The sequence below is a fragment of the Chiloscyllium plagiosum genome, chromosome 3, assembly GCF_004010195.1.
Source record: "Chiloscyllium plagiosum isolate BGI_BamShark_2017 chromosome 3, ASM401019v2, whole genome shotgun sequence".
Lineage (NCBI taxonomy): Eukaryota > Metazoa > Chordata > Chondrichthyes > Orectolobiformes > Hemiscylliidae > Chiloscyllium > Chiloscyllium plagiosum.
Window position 1 is genome coordinate 43,422,740 of NC_057712.1, and position 27,046 is coordinate 43,449,785.

General features: G+C 39.9%; 1 protein-coding gene across 1 annotated transcript in view; it reads left to right on the forward strand.

The window, feature by feature from the left end:
- Positions 1-27,046, forward strand: part of prim2 (DNA primase subunit 2) — a 198,138-nt gene that overhangs the window by 89,702 nt on the left and 81,390 nt on the right. The gene's annotated exons all lie outside the window — the stretch shown is intronic.

A 27,046-nucleotide genomic window follows, 5' to 3' on the forward strand; every position in this document is an offset into this window, starting at 1 on the left:
TCATGAGCGCAAAACTGATTCTTCGTGCCTCTCATCACAAAACTGTCACCATAATCCAATTAACTCTTTCGTTCCCACTGCCTTGGGCTTAAATTTTAAGGATGACCTTGCTGCCCCTGTATCGACTAGGAAAACTACGTCCTCTTTATAAAGTCCCACCTTTAAATTTAGCAAGGGTTCCTGGTGGGTCCCCGGGGGCAGGAACTCCTGACACCCCTATTTTTCACCAAGGTTCATAAATGGCACTGCCTTTACTTCCTTTTTCAAATCTGGACACTCTCTCTTAAAGTGACCTGTCTTTGCACAGTAATAACATCCCGCTTGTGAGGATTTCCACTTCGGTCCTTGTTCCTGTCCACCAGACCCCTTAACATCTCCTCCCCGACCATTCCGGTTTCTTTCTCCTTTTAGTTTTGTCCCTTTTCTTTATTATCTCATCAACCATGACTATTATTATTTTTGCCTTTTGTTTCTACTTCTCATGTTACATTGCCAGATCAATTGCTGACCCGATTTAACCAACTGACCAGCTTTAGGGCCACCTAATGGCCGTTCTTCATCACCCAATGTTTTGTTTAGACTTTAAAAATTTAGTTTTTTTAAGAAATATTGCAATATTTCTTGCTCCCTATAACTTCAAATACCAATTCATCAATTTATGCTTGTCTAACTTTAAAGCCTGTTCCTAACTTGTAAATATATATTTATATATTATAAATTCATTTCTTCAGTAATCAATATTTAAAATGTAAAATGCATACAGTAGTTTGAAATCCACTATAATTACCCAGTTTTAGTCCCTTAATTCAAATCCAAAATTAGTTTTCTTAAGTAGTCCTGACCAATCATTGCTCAATTACAATTCTATAGGCTGTGAAATAATCAGAGCTACCTTAAAAGGGTTTGTCTATTCAAGTTAGAAAAAAAGACTTCTAACGCATGAATAATGGCTGAATCCAAGGTCACAGATATTAACCATAGGATTTTTTTTTAATATTACAATCTAATGTTGAACTGAAACTTCAACTGTCCTCCATAAATCGCTTTTATGTAAGGATAAAAGAGATTAGCTAGAAACTGATAGTACGGCAGTCATGGCCTGTAAAAAGAACAGGAGTTAACATTTTATTTCATAATCACTGTAAAATCCTTAACCTTAAAAGAAATCATGTTAAATTTCCATAATAAAAATCAGATTCAAAACAGTCCTGGATCTCAAGCTCCAGGGAACAAAGCACAAACACTCAATCACCAACAAACAAATGTGCATTCAAACTGAATCACAAAGGGTTAAACTTTCTACCAACTGTACAGCTCTTTTCTTTCTCTTTCTCTCACACACCAGATCTCACAGACACTTTGAGCTTCCCGCAACAACACCTCTAGGTGTTCCTCGCTTCACCCCTCTATCTACTGAATATTTTTCTGAATGTCTGGCCATGATTTAGTTACAAAGTGTACCCTCAGTAGCCCTTCAGCTACTAGCCCTTCTGACTTGAAACATAATCTGATTCCTCCTGACTGTAAGGCTGTTTTTCATTGACATATAAATTCAAATATTTACTAACCCAGTCTTCGTCCAACCCATACTTTGGCCAGAAGATGGCGGGACGAAGAATGGATTCCTTAGCCCATACAAAGCAACAATATTTAATCATCATTTTCCTATCTTTTTCCCTTGTACAAGTATTACTTTTCCAATTCCACAACATCCTGCCCAACAGACTTTCTGGAAGTATGTTGTAAGGGACCCTGCCTCCATTTCCATTGTCTTTTTTCTTTTGTTTTCCCGGAGGCTTTTTCCTTACCCACGGCACAGCCCATATTGAGTTCCTTCGTTAGTCCCTTATTAACTACTAAAACTCTATCCCAACCACCAAGGCAGTACTTAAAAGTCAATTGTCTTACCTTGGTCTGTGCACAGAGTTGCCTGGCCCCTTTTTGCTGTATTTCCTATCAACCTCCTTTCACTGTCTGATTCAGATGTCTCTCTTGAGGGATTCGTACCAGTCGTCCAAGGGAGCAGACCAAACCAGGACACGAGACTGCTCCTCAATTGGGAACGGGACGCGTCTTCCCAGTGCCCAGGGCCAGCCACTCCCCTCGGCAATGGAAGAATATCCCGGACGAGCCCCCAATTGTGAGAAACGAAGCTAGTTCACTTCAATAATTTCAGTCCGAGACAAGATCTGCGTCAGTAGTATCATTTATTACACTCTTGCAAGAGGGATGTTGTGTCCACTGTCCACAAGTTAGGGACACACACACACACACACACACACACACACACACACACTGAATTTAACGAGTACACAATATTTATGTATTTTGTTTCTCTTCCCTCCTCCCATTGCTCCTCCCCTGTTTTACATCTGTTTCTAATCTAAACTGGATGTGTATCTCTGAACTCATCCGGCCTTGCCCGTGACAAAATGTTTATCTCTGGCCTCACAAGGCTGTTTGACCACCTCCCTCTGTGGTCTTATTGTTATTTATCCTTCTTCACTACCATCTGTTTCCGTGCTTACCAAAGCAATATTTCCTTTTATTCTTTATGTACACAGAGTCTTATGACCTTTTTATGGTGGTCTTTTTTTGTTTTTTGCTGAAGCGGGAAACAGATGCTTGTAACTATTTGTACAGGCATATCTAGCTTAACCTACACTCCCTCCCCTCACAGCACCTTATCGATTTGTCTGTAGCATTTACCATTGTTTGCAGGCACATTTCATTCTTGTATGCACATTTTAGCTAATACAAAAACAATTTTATATATTTCCTTCACATAGTTTTCATTCTTGTTAACTCAGCTCTTGGCTGAAACAATTATACACTGGTGTGAGTTCATTTACCTTGCATAAGCAATTATTGTTGCAGAAGTAACACTGCTTTACCCATATCCCACAAGACTAATTGTTAACCTTCTCTCTTTTGAAAAAAAAATTGAATGGGAATAGGATAGGAATTGTAGAGTTAAATACGTATTGAGAGAATCAAAATCCTACTGTTTTTGAACCATGCCCAGGTTACAAATGGTGCTAGATGTTATGGAGAGCAGTTGATTACTGTTTGGAATTGGAAATATTTATGCACAAGTATACCTCAAGAAATTAATTGAAGTCCATGATGGAGCACACTGATCTATCAAACCAGTGAACTTGATGGGCTTAATTACCTTTTTGTGGTCAAAGGCTCATGCCCTTAAATGATTAAATCTAGTTGCCAACATGAAAGAAATAAAATAAATCAAAAAAATTGCTTTTGAGGATATTGCTGTCCTATTGTATTATCACTTTTGATTTCCCCTTGACTTGAATTTCCAGGTTTTATTCTCAACCAGTATAGCATCACAGACACATCTACTGAGAAATTGAAGTCCATGCAAATACTGACTGAGAGACGGAGCTTTGACATGTTTGGATGCAAAGAAAACCTGAACCCACTAATTGATAGTATAAGGACTAAGGGATAAAAAAAAACACAGGCAAATAAGATAATGAGTTTTTTAAATCAGAATGTGGTAATGGTCTGGAGCTCACTGCTTCTGAATGATTTCAAAATGAATAAAAACAGTAAGTGCTAGAGAAACTCAGCAGGTCTGGCAGTAGCAGTGGAGAGAGAAACAGAGTTAACATTTTGATCCCACTGTTGCCTTTCTTCTAAACTGTATTGTACTTTTTATGGTGTTGGCGTTATCATGATATATTCCACTCGCTCTTCCTCACTGTTTGTCAAAATATGTGATTTCCAATTCAATTAAAGCCTTCTATACAGTAAAATCACAATAAGTTGAATTGCATGGGGGTGAATTACCAATTTGTATAAGCAAAGCTTTGAAGTTGCCCCAATTTAATCTTGTTTACTGACAAACATCAGCTATGTCAAAAAAATGAAAACGCACTGATGCAGTGAATATATGAAAAAGGTCTTTATTTAACAATCTGTTTACAACTTAGAATGGCCTGACCTTGTACAGTAAAATGCAATGAAAATCTTTAGGAGTTGGCTCTGGAAAAAAAATCATTAATCTTTTCCTGTTGAATGTTGTCTCCAGATAAATCAGTGATATTGGCAAAGTAGCAAGGTATGTTTTTGTGGTTTCATTGTGCAGTGTGAAATCCTGGAACATCTCTATGGCCTTTTGAGGGTTCAGTTAGATAAACAAGTACCTGAATTAGGGGTGAAAATGTGTTGCTGGAAAAGCGCAGCAGGTCAGGCAGCGTCCAGGGAACAGGAGAATCGACGTTTCGGGCATAAGCCCTTCTTCAGGAAGGGCCCTGAAGAAGGGCTTATGCCCGAAACGTCGATTCTCCTGTTCCCTGGATGCTGCCTGACCTGCTGCGCTTTTCCAGCAACACATTTTCAGCTCTGATCTCCAGCATCTGCAGACCTCACTTTCTCCTGAATTAGGGGTGTAAGGTCATCTAGGTGATCGTCTTTTTCCATTGGTATATTTTGTTCCCTTCTGATGCATGGCTCAAAAATGCTGGCAGTCATTAGGGCGGTTTTGTTAGCTTCACACTGGTTGGATAGTGAGCTTACATTCTCAAACCAACATGGCTTTTTGGCCTTTCCTCTCCCAGAAGAAGCAGTTGCTTTCCAGTGCTATGGTTTGCACCAACATAGATGGCAGTGACCTGTTCCTTGCTTTGCTTTCCATCTGTGCATGCTTCACCCTTAAATTTAAAATGCAATCTGATAAAAAGCAGTAATAGATTCCAGTTTGAGCAATGTTAAAAATATCTGTTGGTGCATCGTCATTCAGGACATGGCCAGGGCCATTTTGTGGCTGGTGAATGATTTTGCACTGTAGCATAACTTCACTCTGATAGGTTGGCAAGCATGCACAAGTTCAGCTAATGTGGAATTGCTGATTCTGAACTTCAACTTATCATGATTCTTTTGGATTTCCTTTCCTGCCGGCAGGAAAGGCTGACAACTGCAGGACAACCAGGGTTCTGGGTTATCCATATTTGAGTTTGCATGACTTCTCATGCTTTCATTGTGCTTGCAGAATAGCCAGGTTGACCCTAAGATGTTGGGATTTACTGTGAGGACCAGAGGATCATACAGTCCCTACAGTGCGGAAGAAGGTCATTCAGCCCATCAAGTACACTGACCCTTTGAAGAGCTCCCTAACTAGACCCAGCCCCCCATGGCATCCTGTAACCCCACATTTCCCATGACTAATCCACCTAGTCTGCACATGCCTGGTCACCATGGGCAATTCAGCATCGCCAATCCTTCGAACCTCCCCATTCTTAGATTGTGAGAGGAAACTGGAACCCCCGGAGAAAATTCACGCTTATTTGGGGAATATGCAAACTCCCTACAGACAGTCACCCAAGGCTGGAATCAAGCCAGGGTTCCTGGTGCTGTGAGGTAGTAGTGCTGACAACTGAACACTGTGCCACCCCTGAATCTCATGTCGCATGCAGGAAATTGTACCTTTTTTAAGATTTCTGATATGTAACTTATCCTTCCTATTCGTTCTCACTCTACGCATGACTGAATCCTAATCTAAAGTACTGTGTAGGTGATCCCTCTCAATCTCTTTCTAAGGATTTGATCATCGGTTTCAGCTAGTTCTGTTCACTGCATGCAAAATTAAGAAGCAACTGAGTACACTGAACACAGAAAAGACTGTGGGTCTTGATAACATGCTGGTTGTGCAGTGGTGACGAGCTGAACTTTGTCAAGATACTTAATAAGCAGCATACCTAATTTTATCCCACCCAATAAAGAAAGCATTGTCAATTATTGCCATCACTTACCTCCAGTTCTCTGGGAAAATTTGAATTATCAAATGATGACAGTGTTCGAACCTTTGCTAATCTTTCATTATTCTTATTTTGTCAGATTTGGTCAGAGGTGAAGATATGTGAACTTTGTGAAACAGCTTGTGGTAAAAGGGCTGGCACAGTGGCTCAGTGGTTAGCACTGCTGCCTCACAGCACCAGCGATGTGATTCCGTCCTCTGGCGCCGATGGAGTTTACACATTCTCCCAGTGTTTGCGTGGGTTTCCTCTGGGTACTCCAGTTTCCTCCCATAATCCAAAGATGTGCAGTCAAGATGGATTAGCTGTGCTAAATTGTCCATAGTATCCAAGGATATGAGTGTATTAGCCATAGGAAATGCAGGGTTACAAGGATAGGGTAGGGAGGGGGTGAGTGAGTAGAGGTGGAATGCTGTTCAGGAGGTTAATGTGGAATCAATGGGCAGAATGGCTTGCTTCCACACTAAGGATTTTTAAAAAAGAAAATAGATTATTCAATTCTTTGTTTGCAAGGTCAGGTCTGGAGGTTAATTGCAAGCTGAATCTTGATCAAAAGTTCCTATAGTCATTGCAACCTTGGGACAAGAATTGTGTTAAACAGATAGCAAAAGGTGGCTATTAATGAGGTCAGTACCTGGGAATTGGTTCTGACAAGTCTGGGAAAGGTCCTATGTTTCAGCAGATGGCAGATTTTGAATGGTAATTGAGACCTTGGGAAATCTATAAGGGCAGGACCAGAGTTAGAATTGTGTTGGACTGTGTTTTCTGGAGGAGATGAGATTGGCTGTTGACAGCACTACATGAAGATTTGAAAGCTCCCTGCCTAATTTTGTGTATAAGCTTTCACAAGCCCAGAGAGCAGAAAACTGATTTATAAATTTTGCGATCTTTATCTGAGTGAACTGAAAAAATGACCCTGATCAATGTTTTAAGAAAAGCAGCTAAGGAGTTCACATATGTACCTGTGAAACAACACACTATGATAACTGCTTAAGTAATTTTGTCAGTTTTGTTATTTTCTTTCATTTAGCCCCTAATTGTGTTTATCTGTTTGTCTTTTGTGTGAGTGTTCAGTCTTTTGTGGATTAAAACAAATATTTCAAGTTTAAAGCATAGACATTAATTAGATTACCTTGTTTAATTTTTGTCTGCTGAAGTTATTGTCTGTTAAATAAATTAGGTCTTTTGTTTAACATACAGAACAATGTCTACATTTAATTATTCTTGAAGAAACTGCTGGAATACCTCTTGAGGGGCCCTTGAAGGGTTTACTTTTTACTGTGTTGCAAGTACAAAGTAGAAAGGCTACACTGATTCATTAATAATGACTTGTATTTATCCTCGGTTTTGCCAGAGAGACTGTGCTCCAAATCGCACCATGCTTTTGCTCCTGACTTGAGATGCAAGAACCGAGCATTGTATGTGAAGTTTTTGACTGAATGTGGCACCAAGGAGTTTTAGTATCAACTGAGGCCAATAGGGGTCAGTGACTGGAGTCATATCTGGCATAATTAAAGATGGGTTGCAGATGTTGGAAGCAAACCCTCACTGTCCCATTGCATCGTAGAAGGGATTGATCAGGTCCAATCAGTTTCAGTTGCTTTACTGGTCAATCTCCCTTGATCATAACATTAGGAGAGGTCAGGATAGGTTTGTGGTTGGATCCACAGCTCTTCCCAATAATTAACCAGCCTATGCATCCTACATCAGAATCGGGACTAAATCCTGGTTTGGTCTGACAACTAGGAGGCATTAATCGTACTCAACAGGAATAATTATGATGACCATCACCAGCAGTGCCAACATCTGTTGAGTTATTCGCCATCAAAAATTTTCAGTAACCACAATAATAACAGTTATGAAGGTGTAGGTGTGTACTGTACCTTTAAGAGAGAGTGAAAGCTGGCAAGGACTGACTGAAAGCACAGAGTGTACTGAACAATTTTAAAATGTAACATTTCGTTGTGAAAACAAATAGCTGGAGCTGCATTACTATGTTACACAACAAATTCTAATTCGGCCCATCAGTTTAAATTATGCCCCAATATAGCAAAATCCAATCTAATTTGAATTTTAATGTTTGGATGATATCAGACCAATTAGACGGTCTGATGTTTTGGGGGATATAAAATCTTCTATTTTGAACAGTTAGCCAGAGTGGCAAAGAGTACCAACAAACATAGACGGCCTGCAGAATCGCTCTCTGAAAAGTACCTTTTAATATGAAATTCATGAAGCAGGAGACTGAAGAAACGCCCCAAGAGAGTACAGACAAAGATACCAAGGAAAAAGCGCCAACTGACTGGTTTTGAAATTTTAATTTTTGTTAAACTTAATCGGGAGGGTTTGTGGATCAGTATATTGTTGTAGAGTGGCAGTTGGATAAATCAATCAGACAAAGGAGAATTACAATGTATATAGTTGGTGTTTAATGTTCTTGTGTTTCTTAAGAGTTAAAGAATAAATTAAATTTTCTTCTTTACATAGAGGGATTTTTGTAATCATTTGTCACTCATACTTTAACAGATTATGAGGCGAGGGGAATTTTTCTATGGGTCTGGTTCAGATTAGCAGAAGGGTTTAGCCCATATCGTAACATAACTATGATAATGAAGTTAAAAATCACACAACACCGGGTTATGGTCTAACAGGTTTAATTGGAAGCACACTAGCTTTCAGAGCGACGCTCCTTCATCAGGTGATAGTCACCTGATGAAAGAGCGTCGCTCCGAAAGCTAGTGTGCTTCCAATTAAACCTGTTGGACTATAACCTGGTGTTGTTGATTTTTAACTTTGTACACCCCAGTCCAACACCGGCATCTCCAAATTATGATAATGAAAACATCGTAACAAGAGTAGAGTAGAGGTCAGGTACTGTGCAATGACTTGGCCCTTGACCTCTCCACTCCAATCCTCAAATTTAGAAAGGTGGAATTGACTGCACTTGCATGGATTGGTTGAGCTGAAACAACACACCAAAAGCTTGGCACTCGCCAAAACGCAATTACCTATTTAGAACATAGAACATAGAAGAATATAGCGCAGTACAGGCCCTTTGGCCCTCGATGTTGCGCCGATCCAAGCCCACCTAACCTATACTAACCCACTATCCTCCATATACCTATCCAATGCCCGCTTAAATGCCCATAAAGAGGGAGAGTCCACCACTGCTACTGGCAGGGCATTCCATGAACTTACGACTCGCTGAGTGAAGAACCTACCCCTAACTTCAGTCCTATATCTACCCCCCTTAATTTAAAGCTATGCCCCCTTGTAATACCCGACTCCATACGCGGGAAAAGGTTCACACTGTCAACCCTATCAAACCCCCTAATCATCTTGTACACCTCAATCAAGTCACCCCTAAACCTTCTTTTCTCTAATGAAAACAGCCCCAAGTGTCTCAGTCTTTCCTCATACGATCTTCCTTCCATACCAGGCAACATCCTGGTAAACCTCCTCTGCACCCGTTCCAGTGCCTCCACATCCTTCCTATAGTATGGCGACCAAAACTGCACACAATATTCCAGATGTGGCCGCACCAGAGTCTTATACAACTGCATCATGACCTCAGGACTCCGGAACTCAATTCCTCATTTGCTCAACAAGCCCCACTGGATTCGATAGCAATCTCCTCTATGACTGATGAAGTATACCTGGTTCTTTCAATGTGGTAGCTCACTATCCATTTGTAAGTAGCATCTTCCCAGCCCTATAAGTGTGCCATCAAAAAGGACAACAGCAGAAGGTCCATGTGAACACTACCTCCTCCAAGCATCTCGCTGTTCTTATTGGGCACACATTGCCATTCCTTAATTGAATCAAAATCCTGGAATTTCTAAGCTGACCCCATCAAGAGAGCATATTTGAAGAGTCAATGCGAAAGCACATGACGAGCTCCTTGGGGCAGTTGTCATCCATTTAAAGAAAGTACTAGTTACATCCTTTATTTCTGATGCTTCTTCTGGCACAAGAGGGCTGTTTACCTGCCCTTCCTGAAGAACACAACAGTTTCTCATGTGTCATGGAACCACTTCTCACCATCACTATATAAGAGGGATTTGAGAGGAAGAAAAACTTTTTTTCACACAGAAGGTGGTAGCAATGTAGAATGTCCTGCCTCAGAGAGTAGTGGAGGCAGGTACTGTTGCAACATTTAAGAAGATCTGGGTGAGCACTTAAAATGCCAGCGCATGGTAGGCTGTGGATCAACTGCAAGTAAATGGGATTAGTTAGTTTGATGTTGGTTGGTCAGCATAGCCATTGGTGAGCCAAAAGGCCTGCTTCTATGCTGTGTTTCCTGTGACCCGATAGAAAAGATTCTCAGGTCGTTAGTCATTGTTTGTGGAATCTTGCTGCTTCTCGAATCACAAAATTTTACAAAGAAGGCCATTCAGCCTATTGTGTCTCCATTGCTCTTGAAAAGAGCTAGCCACTTAACCTTCATCCATCTTTTCTACTTTTTAACATTGATCCCTTTCTGCCCATGAAGTGGAAAGTAAAAAGTGAGATGCTGGGATTCAGGCAAGGGTGCTTTTTGTAACAGAAGGTCAGTGCTCAGGCCTTTAAATTGAAGACTATGTAAACTTTGGGAAGTCATCAAACCAGAATTATTGAAGATAAGTAGAATGACTCACTGCTGTGGAGAAGTGTGTCTGATTCGTAGATAGAAGTTGTCTTTGTATAGTATTTTGATGTCCCAAAGCGCTTCAGCCAACAAAATATTTTTGAAATGTCATTGCTGTTGAAATGTACAAAATGTAGTCGTCCATTTATACACATCAAGCTCTTGCAAACAACAATGCGATGATTCAATAATTAGTTTTATTGATTTTGGGTGAGGCATAATTCTTGAATAGTGCTTTGGAATCTTACAACCCGAACTGAGAGGCCACACAAAGCTCCAGTTTAATTTCAGTATTGACTGAACTAAGTGATACTGATCATAACTGTTGCTGTGTGCTGACCTTGTTGTGAAATGAAGTAGCACAATGATTTATACTGAACCTTGTCTCACAACTTGTTTACTCAGTCTGCCTTTGGGCAAATGGAAGAAGAATTTCTGCTGAAGACCCAGGGATCCAGTCCAGAGAAGAACAGGATGCATTTGTCACATTTCTATGTTGCACTCTAATTCTGTTAGGAAAAGGAGAGTGTGGGTTAACTCCTCCATCAACATACAGTACCCAAGCTGATTACACTGGACTCCATTGAACTGACAAAATGAGAAGCCCCGCATTTGTAAAAAGGGCTTCCTCCTGGCATAGAAGGTGGCCCAGAGTTTGCTGGGTGAATACCACTGCTTTTAATATGCAACTAGTTATCAGTGTTTTGTCACAAATTATAAGTGACAGGGTAATCTCATTTAAATTCTATAGGATAAATAGTGCCTCATATCCAAAAGCTCAAACCAATATTATTCAACTAAATTCAGATATTATAATCATTTTAATGCATTGGGTATGATGATCATACTCAATATGATGTATTTGTATGAGACTTGCCCAGAATGTAACGATGATCATTGACTGCGAAAATCCATTATTGCTGTCTTATATTTGTGAAGTTGATGAAGGGCTTTTGCCCGAAATGTCGATTTTACTGCTCGGATGCTGCCTGAACTGCTGTGCTCTTCCAGCACCACTAATCCAGAGTCTGATTTCCAGCATCTGCAGTCATTGTTTTTACCTATTTTTGTGAAGTACTTGTTGGAAAGCCAGCTGTGATTAGAGAGTCATTCATGCTTCAAGGGATCTTGTGCAATGCCTTTTTTGGCTCTATATAATTTGCTGTAACATCAGTACATATAACTGAAGTGCATATAGCTGTTACAGTACAGGATATGTGCAAGGAAGGGCAGTATAGAAATGTAGGTGACATCAAGAAGAGATCAGCATATATTAATATGTTGGATATTAATGAGATGCAGATGCTGAGATGGATGTGTGGAGTAATGAGATAGGACAAAATCAGAACCATCATTTTGGGGGAGTATCAGTGAAGATTGCAGGAGAACTTAAGTAGCTGAGTAGAAACAAAACTATATGGTTGGTTGTTGCAGGGTGAGAGAGACAGGAAATATATTGAAGTAAGTGATGGAGATTAGTCTGCCATGCCATAGAAGTCCAAGACCAAATAGAAAGATGTGGCAGAAGACTAGCACAGTTGGCTCAGTGAAGGAAGTAGTACAGATGGGAGGACATTGAAATACGTGATCCTCCAGCATTGTGGAGACCCCATGTGAAATAGGAGTAGCAAAAAATGATAAGTGGCTACTAGAATATTAGGTGTCAGACAGTTGAGTTCATAGTGATTGGAATGAGGTAAGCCATGTGGATCTCATACAGTATAAGTTCCCTGATTGGGACTGTTAACCTGGTCTACTCAGAATCTTGGCTGTTAGATATAAACAGCAATGTCAGGGGGTCTGTTCACTCTAGGGGCCAGCTCTGAGCTAGACGGTTCAGTGTTATGTACTGTGTACATGTAAATAAAGGGTGATTTGGTGACTTAATACTGACCTTTGGAGTTGTTTCATGTGGGAGAGTGAATAACCAGTGGTTGTGGTACACATAGGTACCAACCCCACAGGTAAACAAAGGGCTGAGGATCTGAAAGCTGAATATGGGAGGTTAAGAGAAAAATTAAAATGCAGGAACTCAAATGTAGTAATTTCAGGATTAGTCCCAGTGTCATGTGCTCGCGAAGTAGGAATAAGAGGATAAATCGGATGAATGTGTGGCTAGAGAAATAGTTTACCAGGGAAGGTTGTAGATTCTCGAGGCATTGGGAATGTTTTTGGGTAAGATGGGACCTGCATGAACCTGACAGTTTGCATCTGGGCAGATCTGGGATAAATATGCTTGCAGGGACTATTGGTAGTTCCAGTGGTATAACTTTAAACAAGTATGGCAGGGTGGTGGGAACCAAACTGTCGGTTTCGATGGGTCTGATTCAGATCAGGAAATGGGAGATAGGACATTAGTTACTGATGTACTAAGCAACTTGGAAACTTAAAAGAAATAAGGATTAAAAGCATTCAGTAAAGGAAAATGATGGGGTTGGGCTGTTTATACTTCAGTGCAGGAAGTATTACAAACAAGGCAGATGAATGAAGGGCACAGAAGGACACACAGCAGCATGATGATGTTACTATAATGTAAACCTGGTTAAAGGAGGAGCTAAGCTGTCAGTTCAATTCCCTGGATATAGTGTTTTCAGGTAGGATGGAGTACGTAACAAAAAAGGAGAGAGTAGCAATATTGGTTAAAGAATGAAAACCGTTGTGAGACGGGATGATACACTAAAGGGTTAACAAAATGTGGTTTTATGGGTTAAGGGTAAGAGTAAAAAAAGGGGAGTCACATTGCTAATACTATACTATAGCCCCTCAAATAGTGAAAGGGAGATAGAACGACACAGACAAAGACAAATTTATGCCTGTTTGAATAAGAGGACAATAATAGCAAGGAGACTTTAACTATCCCAATGTCAGCTGGGTTTTGAACAATAGAAGGGCCATTGAGGGTGAAAAATTCATGTACTGTGTCTCAGAAATTTTTAAATAAATGATAAGCCCAACGAGAGAAGAAGCAATTCTGGATTTAGTTTTGGGAAATGAAGGTGGGCAAGTGGGTGAAGTGAAATTGGCGATATATCAGGGATAGTGACCATAGTTTATTAGATTTAGTATTATTATGGTAAAGGACAGAGATAAATTAGGAGAGGAACAAAACCGCAAGATCCTTGAGGCACAAAACAAACATGTCTCCTCCAAAAATAAGAATGGCACTACTAAATGTAGGACCACACAGACAGACACAGACACACACACGCACCCCCCCCCCCCCCACACACACACACACACACATACACCTCCCCACACACACACACACCGTTAGTCTAGAAAGATATTGGGGACGATTAAACATAAAAAGTTTATGATAGTCACCAAAAACTCTACACTGCAGATGGCCAAGGGGAGTATAGAAAGTACAATGACAAAGATATAAGAAATCAAAGAGCATTAAAATTTAAACATCAAAATAAAGAAAACTGAAAGATGTTTTACCAGAATATACAGAGCAAAAGGACAGTTAAGGAAGAAGTAAGATGCATCAGAGATGAAGAAAGCAACTTATGTGAACATGCAGAGCGTATGGGAAGAATTTCAAATGAATGTTTTGTCACAGTAATCACAAAGAAAGGGATGAAGTGGATATAATAATGCAAAAGGAGCAGTGTGAAATATTAGACAAATTAATCATCAAGAGAGACGCAGTGTTCAAAGAAATGGAATCCTTGAAAATGATAAGTTGCCAGGGCTGGATGGTTGTTCCCTAGGATGTTGCAGGAAGTCAGGGAGGAAATTGCTGATGCTGTGAGGATTATTTTCCAATGTTCACTAGACACAGATGAGGTGCCGGAAGATTGGAAGAATGCAAATGTAGTTCTGTTGTTCAAAAAGGGTACAAAGGAAATGCTACTCAGTCTTTCTTTAGTGGTGGGCAAATAGTTAGAGCCAATCCTGAGAGATCGGATAAAATGTCACTTAGAAAGACACGGACCAGTCAGAGATAGTCAGCATGCCTTACAAATTTTACTTAATTCTTTGAGAAAGTGACAAGAAGGATCAATGAGAATCGTGTCATGGTTGTTGTTATCGTGGATTTTATTCAGCCATTTGACAAAGTCCCATCAAGCAGACTTTGAAATGGATCCGAAGTTGGCTTAGAAACAGGAAACAAAGGGTAATGGTCGATGGCTTCCCTGGCAATCGAAAGATGTTTCAAGTGGTGTTCCTCAGGGCTCAGTGTTGGGACCTCTGCTTTTTTTTATATACACTAATAATTTGAACTTGAGTGTTGGGGTCACAATTGGGAAATTTGTGGCCGACACAAAATTTGGCCATGTAGTAGATAGTGTGGAGGATATCTATACAGAGGAACCTTGATTCATCCGAATATCAATTATCTGAATTTCGGATTATCCAAAGAAGATTTCAAGGTCCCGCAAAAATGTTACGGCAACGAGGTAAGTGTATTCGATTTACCTATACTGAAGAACATGTGAAAATGCTGGCAAAAACAAAGAAACACAAGCAGCTCAAGCATCAGCGACTGGATATTTTTAAGTAAGAGTTGTCACACAGCCCTTTGCAAAAGTAAGTATTTTACTGTAATCCCATCACTTTACTGGGCCATTCATGAAAAAAATGGTCGAGTGCGTGCGAGGTGGTGCTTCTGTCTTTCTATCGTGAGATTGAGTTCCTAGAAACTGACAGATGCTTTTGCGATTGTAGAAGCTGTTCGGGATCTTGTTTAATGCTGTCTTCACCACTCCTTGCCAAATGTTAACTGCTGTTGCATTTTTAAAAAGTTTTCTTGTGCCATCATTGTTTTACTTTGTTCAACATGTGAAATCTGTGTCCTCTTGCGCTCAATACATTAAAATTATAGATTTCGGTAGAACATGGCGTTAGATCCGCATGGCTTCCCCTGTTTAAAGTAAAATTGATTATCTGAATAATCAATTATCCGAATGAATTAGTGCCCACCCATCTCAGTTGAAACTTTATTGCTGGAATGAGCCATTCCTGAAGAAGGGCCTGTGCCCGAAACGTCGAATCTCCTGTTCCCTGGATGCTGCCTGACCTGCTGTGCTGTTCCAGCAATAAAGTTTCAACTTTGATCTCCAGCATCTGCAGACCTCACTTTCTCCTCGCCCACCCATCTCATTCAAGTAATCGAGGTTCCTCTGTGGACGGGTTGGTGGAGTGGCCAGGTAAGTTGCAGATTGAATTCAACTCAGTGAGGTCAAACAGTAAAAGAGGATACAGAATAAACAGGAATGTACTGAAGGGTTGAAGAAGTGACAGATCTTGGCATGCACGTATACAGGTCCCTAATGGTAGCAATACAGGTGAATAAAGTTTTAAAGAAGGCACGTAGACTGCTGTCCTCCTTTGGTGGAGGTAGGTAGGGATTACATTTTGAAACTATACTACACTGGCGAGGTCACAACTGGAGTATTGTGTACAGTTCTGGTCACCACATTATGGAAAGGATATAATTGCTTTGGAGAGAGTGCAGAGAGATTTACTCGAATGTTGCCGGGCTGGAGAATTCTAGCTACAAGGACACATGGGCGAAGTTAGGGTTGTTTTCCTTTGATTTGAGAAGGCGGAGGGGTGACATGATTGAGGTATACAAAATTGTGAGGGGTAGAAAAAAAGTAGACAGAAGGAACCTGCTTCCTTTGGCAGGGAGCCCAAAAACTTAGGGGCATAGATTCAAGGATTAGAGGGGACATGGGGAAAAATGTTTTTACACAGAGGATGCAGTATTTTTGGAATCTGCTGCCTGTGTTGGTGGTGGAGGCAAAGACCCTAAACTGTCTTTTTTTTAAAAAGTACCTGAATCTGCACCTTAAATACTGCAGGGCAATGGGCTGTGTGCAGAAAGTTGGGGTTAGAAAGGGCATTTGGACATTTTTGGGTCAACGTGGACAAGATTCACTGAATGGCCTCCTCCTATGCTGTGTCATTTCTATGAGACCAATTCTAAATGAATGACTTTCATAGAGCTCAGTAATTTAACTAATTGTTTATTTCTGTGCCACCGAGACAAGAACAACTAGCGCTTCAATTTGTGCTGAGTTGGCTGATCTTATTTTGGTCCCTCAGCATCAGCCTTATTGTATTCTGGCTATGACAGAAGCTGCCCAGCCTTGTTATTCCTGGTGAGATGGTGATGTCAGTGAGAGCCATACAAATATTAGGTGAGGAACTGTTCAAGCTCGACTGAACATTTCTCCCTGAAACCCTTAAATGCAAGAATTGACACTTCACTACAGCTTCTGGCAACCGAATAGATTGCATTCGCCTCGAGTTAGTCCTATCCAAAAGGAAGTGAGGAATGCTTCTCTTTTTAAGGAAAAGATTTGGTGTAATCCATTATGTAGCAAATTTATCTAGTTTGAAGTGCAGATCTGAAATAAAAACATGGTATTTAAAAATAGAATCTTAAAATTAACATTTAAAACTTAGTCTGTTAAAATAATGTCTATTTATTTGTATTCTGAAGCTGTTACCGTTTCAGTTCCCTAATGTATTGGCGTGAAACAATTGGTAGCCTTTGCAAATGAAGGACCATTCAGTGGTAGCTTTTTCTTAATTAAGTTATCGCCTCATTACCCTGTGCAAGTGTTGAACTCGAGATTCAAGCCTCTGAACTGTCAACATCTGTTGTAGCTACTAACATTTTAAAGTCAAATTAATTGTTTAAAAGCATTTTGAACTGTTACTATACCACATGAAGCATTGCAAATTTTTGACCCTGCTAATCTTTTAGAATCAAATGTACTGAAGCATGTAATGGTGGTATACTTACAATGTGAAGCTGTTCTCTTGCTTGTTCTTCAGTAATTTAAACACTTTTACCTTACACGTTGTCAGGACTGTGAAGATAATAATTAGAAGCATCAGAAATATCAAGCCCCATTCAAACCATGATGGCTTATCATTTCTGGACCTTGCAAATCTTTCATTTTGGCAAGCATAGATGTTTGAACAGCTCTAAATCCTTGTCTGCATATCCCTCATTCGTTCAGTTTTTAAAAAATAATCTTTGAATAAATAAATTCTTCCCAGCATCTGTTGATCAATTATATATGTAGAGAAGATGTTGCCACCTGTGGGGAAATTTGGAAACAATGGACCATTGTCGCAATTAACTGGCAGGAGTGCGCTGATAACCACGTCCCTCGGTTCCACAAGTCATCTCAAATGTATGGATGTATAAAAATCCCATTGAGACCACTAAGCCCCAATTTGCCTGACTGACAGCTACCCAGGACTAAAGCAAATCTACCAGGTTTATTCAGTAGCACTAAAAGTAGCTCTATTTATTGTGACACACTTAACTTTATAAATTCCTTTTACTATTCTTGTTAACTCATGCAACTTAAATTATACTTCTTCAAAATCTCTAAATATGCACACAGGCAATGCTTTTTAAGGTAGACAAAAGGTGAGATTTAACAAACATACTATGGGTGAAAAAAGAATTATAGACAAGGTACACAAGATTCTGAGAATCAGAAATTCACACCACAAGGTGGAAAGGTTTCTCAGCCTTTCTTTGATTTTTGCAATGGTGAGAAATAGTTGTCTGTACAATGATGGTCATCCTTCACCTTAGTGTTGATCAGTTGATTGGATTGAGAGCTCATTGGAAGTATACACCACTTCCTGTGGATGGTGCTGTAATGGATCTTTTCCATGTTAAAAGTAAGTGATCTGTACAATGGGTTTGATTATGCAGAATCTACCTACTTCCTGTAAATCTGACCACTAAGATCTCACATATAGCCCAAAACACATTCTAAAATGTGTTTTATGCACTGTTTTTTCACAGTTGCAGCAACATTTTTAACATTTAAAAATAACAATTGAAATAAGTTGGAGTGCAAATTGATCAATAGTTGCTTGGCTTTCACAAATTTAGTAGTTATCTTTTGTGTTTTTCCTTTCTTGTAAGTATATTTACCTGCTGGCTCCTGCCTGTCTCAAAAATCTGGGCTTCAACTCGATTTTTCTTTGCTGCAGTGCTGTGATTGTGGCCTGTTTGGATTCTGCAGTTTCAGTGTGTGCATTGGGTCTGATTTCCCTGGGTGCTTTAGTACTGCTTAATCAACTGTATTGATGGATGCTTTCCTTGAAAAGCAACTTGCGTTTAAATAGAGCCTTTAATGTGGTGAAACGTTGTAAGATGCTTCACTGGAGAATAATCAAAGAAACATTGACACTGAGCCAAAGGAGAAGATCTTGGCATCTAAAAGCTTGAAAGCTTTACAGGAAGAGAGGGAGCTGACAAAGTTTAGATTTGGAATTCCAGAGCTAAGAGTCTAGAAAAAAGCATTTGTACATCAAATATTGATTTGCCAGTATCATCCAAAGAATGGTGAAAGTGTGAAGCTTTTTTTCCACAAAAGCTGCTGTTACTAACTCAAATAATTTTCAATTCAGAATAGGTAGACATTACTCACTAATGGGTAATAGTTGTTAACTGATTCATGGTCGGCTGCTTTATCGGAATGAATGATAGAACAGCGGCTGAATAGCCTCCTCTTGGTCCTCTGCTATAAACTCCATCCTCTGTTGTAGCATTGGGATGTTTTGATGTTGGTAGCAGTGACAATGTATGGAAATTCTACAACAGACTAAACGTGGAGTAAAGCACTGCCAAGCCAAAGCTCCAGATGGCAGTGTCCAACAAGACAGAAATCTCCAGGCAGTAGGTTTGAGAATAGGTTATTCTCTTAATTTTTTTCCCCTTGACTTTGAATGTATTTTTGATGTTTCCGACCACTTTGGAGTCATGGAATTTAATACAGCACGCTGTTTCCTTATCACCTAAAAAGAAATATACAATGTTGACTGCAGGGCACATTGGATTTTGAAAGGATTGAAGTACCATTGTCCTTGCAATATACTGTCTTAGATATTCTAGCATATTAATGAACCATGAAGTATGTAAGTCTCTGTGAGGTATTAAGAAATATTGTCAGAAATACTCCAGGAAAGTTGTAAAGATTTTGACCAAAATGATACCTATTTCAAGGGATAGGTATCAATGAAATTCCCTATTCCAAATGAGACTTGGGCAATAACAATTTTTTTGAAAAAAAAAAGGTCTTTTGTCATTATTATCCAGTAAAATGTTGTTAATGAGACGCATTTTTAAGGTAATGTCATGAATTTTCAGATTTACATGCATGAAGTTTTTGGGTGTAGGTTCCACCTTATAAGGTCTTAGAGTCTAACAGCACAGAAACAAACCCTTGGGTCCAACTAGTTCATGCTAACCAAGTTTCCCAAACGAAACTCGTCCCACTTGCCTGAATTTGTTCTAGAAACCTTTGCTATTCATATACCTGTCCAAATGTCTTTTAAATGTTGTAATTGTATCTGCATCTACCCACTTCCTCTGGCAGTTCATTCCACATATGAATCATCCTCTGTGTGAAAAGGTTGTCTCTCACCTTAAAAATATGCCCCCTAGTTTCCATTCCCCTACCGTAAGGAAGATCTTTGCAGTTCATCTTATCAATGCCCCCCCCCATTATTTCTCTTATGCTCCAGTGAAAAAAGTCCCAGCCTATCCTTATAATTCAACTCTCCAGTCTCAGCAACATCCTTGTTAATCTTTTCTGAATGCTCTCCAATGTAATAAAATCTTTCCTATAGCAGGGCAATTAGAGCTGTATACAGTGCTCCAAAACTGGCCTTGCTAACATTCTGCGCGACTTCCAACATGATGTCCCAAGTCTTGTATTCAGTGATCTGATCTATGAAGTGTTGTAAATGCTTTCTTAACCATCCTGTCTACCTGTGACACAACTTTCAAAGAACTATGTATCTGAGCCCCAATGTCTCTTTGTTCAACAACACTACCCAGAGCCCTACCATTAATTACGTAAGTCCTTGTTTATTTTACCAAAATGCATTGCCTCGCATATATGCAAATTAAACTGCATCTAACACTCCTTAGCCCATTGGCCCAATTAAAGATTAATAAGCCCAATTGATTACTTTGTAATCTTAGATAACATCTTTACTGTTATCTATACCATGCATCTTGATGTCATCTGCAAACTTACTAACTCCACCTCCTTAGTTATAATCCAAATAGTTTATATAAATGATTTTTAAAAAAAAAGTGAATCCAGCACCTAAATCTGTGGAACACTGCTGGTCACAAGCCTCCAGTCTGAAAAACTACATTGGTTTTGCTCATGCTGGGTATCGGGTCCTTCGTCAAGCATGAGCAAAACTAATGTAGTGTACAAAATCCCATGCAAGGACTGCACAAAACACTTTATAGGACAAACAGGAAGACAGCTAACGATCCGCATCCATGAACATCAACTAGCCACGAAACGCCACGACCAGCTATCCTTAGTAGCCACACACCCAGACGACAAGCAACATGAATTCGACTGGGACAACACTACCATTATAGGGCAAGCCAAACAAAGAACAGCCAGGGAATTCCTAGAAGCATGGCACTCATCCACAAACTCCATTAACAAACACATCGACCTGGACCCAATATACCGGCCACTACAGCGGACAGCTGAAACTGACAACCGGAAGCGGCAGGGACAGGCCACTATAAATGCCGGAGGAAACACCACAGAAGCGCTTCACAGGAGGCTCCCAAGCACTGAGGATGTCACCTAGACAGGGGACGAAACATTTGCAACAAAAATTTCCAGCTCGGCGAACAGAACCACAACAACGAGCACCCGAGCTACAAATCTTCACCCAAACGTTGTTCATCAGAAGTGTCAAAAAGTGTGGCGCTGGAAAAACGCTGCAGGATCGGCAGCATCTGAGGAGCAGGGGAATCTACGTTTTAGGCATAAGCTGGGAAGGGAGCTAAGAGATATATGTGGGTGCTGTACCTGGGGCTGGGAAGTAGGTAGCTGGGAAGGCAATAGGTAGATGCAGGTGAGAGGTGATGGTGATAGGTCGAAGCAGAAGGTGGAATGGATTGGTGGGAAGGAAGATGGACAGGTAGGACAGTTTAAGAAGGTAGTCCCATGTTGGAGGTTTGGATCTGGGATGAGGTGGGGGGGGTGGAGGGGAATAAACTAGTGAAATCTATGTTGATGCCATGTGGTTGGAGGGTTCCAAGGCGGAGGATGAGGCATTCTTCCTCCAGGGGTTGATCAAAAGTGGGATATTCACTGAAGATTGCATAATATTCAGCACCCAATACTGGTCTGGGCAAAAATGCCTACATCCCAGGAATGAGTTTACAAATAAATGCTATTACTCTTTACTATTGAGAGTTGAACCACATTTTAAAAAAAAAAATCCCTTCATTAAAATGCTGCCTTTACATCTCAGTAAAAAATCCCATTACTGTGATGAATAAAAGCTTTGGTAAACTAATGAGTTGATCCATCATTTTCACTTTTTTTTAGATTAGATTACTTACAGTATGGAAACAGGTCCTTCGGCCCAACAAGTCCACACCGACCGGCCGAAGCACAACCCGCCCAGACCCATACCCCTACATTTACCCCTTCACCTAACACTATGGGCAATTTAGCATGGCCAATTCACCTAACCTGCATATTTTTGGATTGTGGGAGGGAACCGGAGCACCCAGAGGAAACCCACGCAGATACTGGGAGAATGTGCAAACCACACAGAGAGTCGCCTGAGGCGGGAATTGAACCCAGGTCTCTGGTGCTGTGAGGCAGCAGTGCTAACCACTGTGCTGCCCTTATAGTTTTCTAATCAATTTCATCACTCTACCATTGGTATAACAACCAACTCTCCTGTCCATGTCCTAACTTCCATTAGGTCTTGTTTGCCATCCCTGTGTTGCCAACATACATTAGTTCCTAAGTAACCAACCCCTCGCATTTTAAAATTCACATTCTTGATTTAGCCCTCCTAAAGCCTTGTCCCTCACTATAATCTTCTCCAAACCTACAATCCTTCCAGATCTTTGTTAGTCCAATTCTAGCTGCGTGTGCACTTCTACTTTCATGTGCCTCACCATTAATAACCATACCTTCAGCTGTCTGTTAGGTAAGCTTGAGAATTTGTTCCTGATTCCTCTGCAACAATTCACCACGCTCTCTTCCTTTAAACTAGTTACTTAAAACCTATTTTTTTGACCAAACTGTATTAATGTCTCCGAGAAAACAGAAAATCCAACCAGGAATAGCCATTAGGCTGTCTCATGACTCAGTATCACATTTGTTGGCTAACAGGGTTGTGAAGCACCTTGGAAGGAGCTGTATGAATACAGTTTGGTTAATTATATACTGAATAGACAAGTCTGTAGTTTGAAACAAAAGCAGAAATTCCTGGAGAAACTGAGCAGTTTCGCAATATCTGAAAGAAAGCAGAGTTAACATTTTCAGTTCAGTGGCCCTTCAAAACTAGGCTGGACTTGAAATATGAATTTTACTTTCTCTCCATAGGTACTGCTAGATCAATTGAGCTTCTCGAGCAGTTTCTGATCTTGTTTCAGATCTTCAACATCCACAGTTCTTTGTTTTATTTTACTGTGTTATTTACCTCATTAGTACATGCTTGACAGTACTGTCAGGTTTAGGCTTAATATAAGTGGTGGGAAGAATCTTACCGTGTTGCAGTTTTTGGATCTTTATGTACGGAAGTCTTGTCATTTAGTTTGTTGAGTCATACAGATTTAAAAGCTGGACTCAAGTATGTTGTATTATCTCCTGATCTACATTTGGTCTATTTTACCTTGACCATAGTAGTAGTAGCTGTACATCTGTGCTTTAAAAGACAATCCCTAATCAAAGCAACTCCTATGGATTAGTGGAGAATATAAAATAATATATATTGCTGAATTTCTGTACAAGTGTACATGTGAATAGAAACAGTTGAATGTGTTTTAGATCATTGTTAGGTGCTGTTGTCTTCACTTCATTCAGTCTTATTTGACAGATTTGATATTAAGTATTTTTCCAAACTTGGCACACCTTGATACTTGTGGCCAGAGCCAGGGGTGATGTCTTCTGGACTTTGTGCATACAAATTCACTTTTAAATAACCAGCTGTGACTAGTGAAATTGTTTATATCATTTTATTTGCAAGCAGGTCTTTGTTTTGAAATAACTTGACTAAGTATTCATTAATGTTGTGATATTTCTTGCAGATTTGAGGAAGAAAGCAATTTCTATAAAATCTAGTGGTGCAATGCAGAAAACCATTTCAGTCTTTTGTTGGTTTTCCCCTGCCCCTGCCATTGAAATCTTTAGAGGGAGGAACATGGTATTCATAGATGAAGTAATAACTAAATTAATGCAGTTATTGTGTATAAAAGAGCTTCAATATTGATGCATTCAGCAAGTTATGTAATAGAACTTAGTATATCAAATGCTTTGTTTGATTAATTTGTTCAGAATTAATGGAATATTAAGGAAAAGCTCAAGAAATAGCTAATGGGACTGAGAATATGCTTTTTAACAGATGGTCTAATAGGATTCTTGAAACAGTAGACTTCAGAATATCTGCTTGTAAGTTAATAGAGAAATTACTCACATTTATTGGACAGCCTGGTCTCTCTTGAAGAAAAGTCCCTCTACAAGCAATTAGCTTGAGGATATTTTGTGGTTCACTTGTTTTAAGTGTTTGCATTCTTTCTTGTACAGCTGTCCCTTGTGTTGTTGAATAGTTTTTCAAAGGGATATTTTATACATCTTCTGAGAGCTATCAAAGTAGAGGTATTTACCAGGAAGCATTGCACACCTCCAATATGTGTTCATACCATTCCTTTGAGAAGAACGAAAGAGGAAAACTAGGAATTACAGAATAGCTAACCTAACATCAATGTTGCGAAAATTGCTGGAGTTTATAATCAAGGATGTGGTAACTGAAGACTTCAAATTTTCAGTTAATCAAGGAGATCCAACATGGATTTCTGACAGGCAGATCATGCCTGACCATCCTCCTTGAGCTTGTTGAAGAAGTGATTAAGATAATGGACAAGGGAATATTTATGGATTTTGTTCATATAGACAATCAGAAGGCATTTGACAAAGTCCACTGTTAACGAACGTAGAGGCCCATAGGATAATAGGGAGGTACTAAAATAGGCAAGTTATGACCGGTGGTGTCCAACAAAGATCTGTTTTAAGACCTCAATTATTCATTCAATTAATAGCTTGGATAATTGCATAGAAAGTGGTGTATCTAGATTCAGTGATGACACAAAGTTAGGTGGTATTGTAGACAGTGTAGATAGCATAACATTACAAAAAGACTTAATAGACTAGGTGAATGAGCAAAATTATCGCCGATGGAGTTCAGTGCAAGCAAGTGAGAGATAATCTATTCTTTTTAGGTCCAAAATGGATAAAGGTACTTTCTAGATGGTATGAAGTTAAAGACAGTGAATGTCCAACAAGACTTGGGGGTTCGGGTGCACAGATCTTTAATTTGCCATGAACAGGTACAGAAAATAGTCAAAAAAGCTAATGGAATGCTGACCTTGATATCTGGAGGACTGGGGTGCAAGGATACAAACGTCAAGCTACAGTTATACAGCAGCTTGTTTAGAACCTACTTAGAGTACTATGAGCATCTGGGCACCCTGCCTTAGAAAGGATATATTGACCTTGGAGGAAATACAACAAAGCTGTATGAGAGGTTAAGTTATGAGGTGAAATGGTACAAATTAAGCTCTTTTAGAATCCCTACAGTGGAAACAGGCCTTTTGGCCAACAAGTCCACACTGACCCTTCGAAGAGTAAGCTACCCAGACCCAAACCCCCCTCCCCCATTTAGCCCTGACTAATACACCTAACTCACACATCTCTGAACATTGTGCCAATGCACCTAACCTGCACATCTTTGAACTGTGGGAGGAAACTGGAACACCTGGAGGAAACCCACCCAGGCACGGAGAATGTGCAACTCCACACAGACAGTTACACAAGGCTTGAATCGAACATGGGTCCCTGGCACTGTGAGGCTCAGTATGTAGAAGGCTAAGGAGTGATCTGATTAAAGTCTTCAGGCTATTAACAGGAAAAGATAGGGTCTACATAAACATAAACTATTTCCCCTAATTTGGAGATTCTCGAACTAGGGAACATAGTTTGTGAATTGGGGTCAGACTGTTTAACAGCAATGTTAGGAAACATTTCTACACATAATGGGTGGTAGATGTTTGGAACTCAACTTCCAGAAAATCATTAGGTGCTATATTAATTGCTAATTTTAAATCTGAGACATGGGTACTAAGGGGTACAGGCCAAAAGCCGGTAAATAGATCAGACATGGTGCCTCTGAATGGTAGAACAAGCCCAAGTGACTGACTCCTGTTCCTATGAATAAGTAGACCAGGGTAATTGTGTTATGCCAACGTAAGTTTCTCACCACTGGCCCAGTTGTGCATGTTCCCAAGTTGTCACCTGACTGCTCTGGTAAGGGTTTCAGCATATTAGTGCCACAAGTAATTAAATAAGATTCTGCTACAATATAGGGAAATAATTCAATGATTCTGTATTTATTGCTGATGTGTACAGAAGCAGGTGTATTAATTTGTCTGTGAAATAATCTACTCATATAGCAATACCATCTGATCACTGGTGCATCAAATGAATATATTGCTCATTTAATTCTCCCACTAAGGAGTTGGATGAGTTCTTACATATGCAGCTAATCCACAGGAATAATTTCAGGTGCAATTTTGCTAGCATAATAATGTGCATATCAAACTGCTTCTTGAGACCATTTCGAACACACTTATTTGGAATTGCATAAAATTGTCTGAGGTTGCTCCTTGTATTTTAATTTTTGTAAAAGCATACAATTGGAAGTACAGTAAATTTGATAGGGCTGAGCCTAATAATGTAAAATGGAAAGGGAAGAGAGTGTGGCAGTGTACAAATGGAAAGTTATAAGTAAAGTCATGTGAAAATAAAATCTGGCAGACCACGTGAGTGCCTTCCTGGAGGATGGAATTTTCTTTTCATTCACTCATGAGAAGTAGACTTTCCTGGCTGAGCCATTGGTGTAACCTGTCTCTTGTTGCCCTCGAAGCTGGTGGTGATTTGCCACCTTGAACCACTGCATTTCATGTGTGGTTGGTAGATCCATAATGCTGTTGGGGAGGAGTTTCAGAATTTTGACCTAGTTACTCTGGAGGAGTGGCAAATATATTTTTAAGTCAGGATGGGAGTGGTTTTGAGGGCAATTTGCAGGTGGTGAGGTTTCCTTGTGTTTGTTCTCCTTGTCTTCCTAGATGGTCATTGTCATGGATTTGGAAAATACTGTCTCAGAAGCTTTAATGAATTTCTACAGTGCATTTTGTAGTTGGTATGCATTGCTGCAACTAAGCATTGGTGATGAAAGGAGTGAACCTTTGTAGTAATGCCAGTCAAATGGGCTGCTTTATCCTGGATGGTGTCAAGCTTCTGGAGTGATGTTGGAGCTGCACTCATTTAGGCAAGTGAGTGGTATTCCATCATTCTCCTGATTTGTGCCTGTGTGACAATACAGTGGGTTTAAGATGTTTGTTTTGGTCCATGTTTTTGAAGGAAGGTTGAAACAAAGATATTAAGTGGTCTACTCTAAGCTAATAAAGTAAACAGCTTGTGAGCCTTGGGTTTTTAAAAAAAGTTGGAAAATAAAAGCAGCCGGAATGGATGGGGTCACGCTCCCATAGAAACAGCATTTTTAGGTTTAGCTTTCAACAGTTGCTGGGATC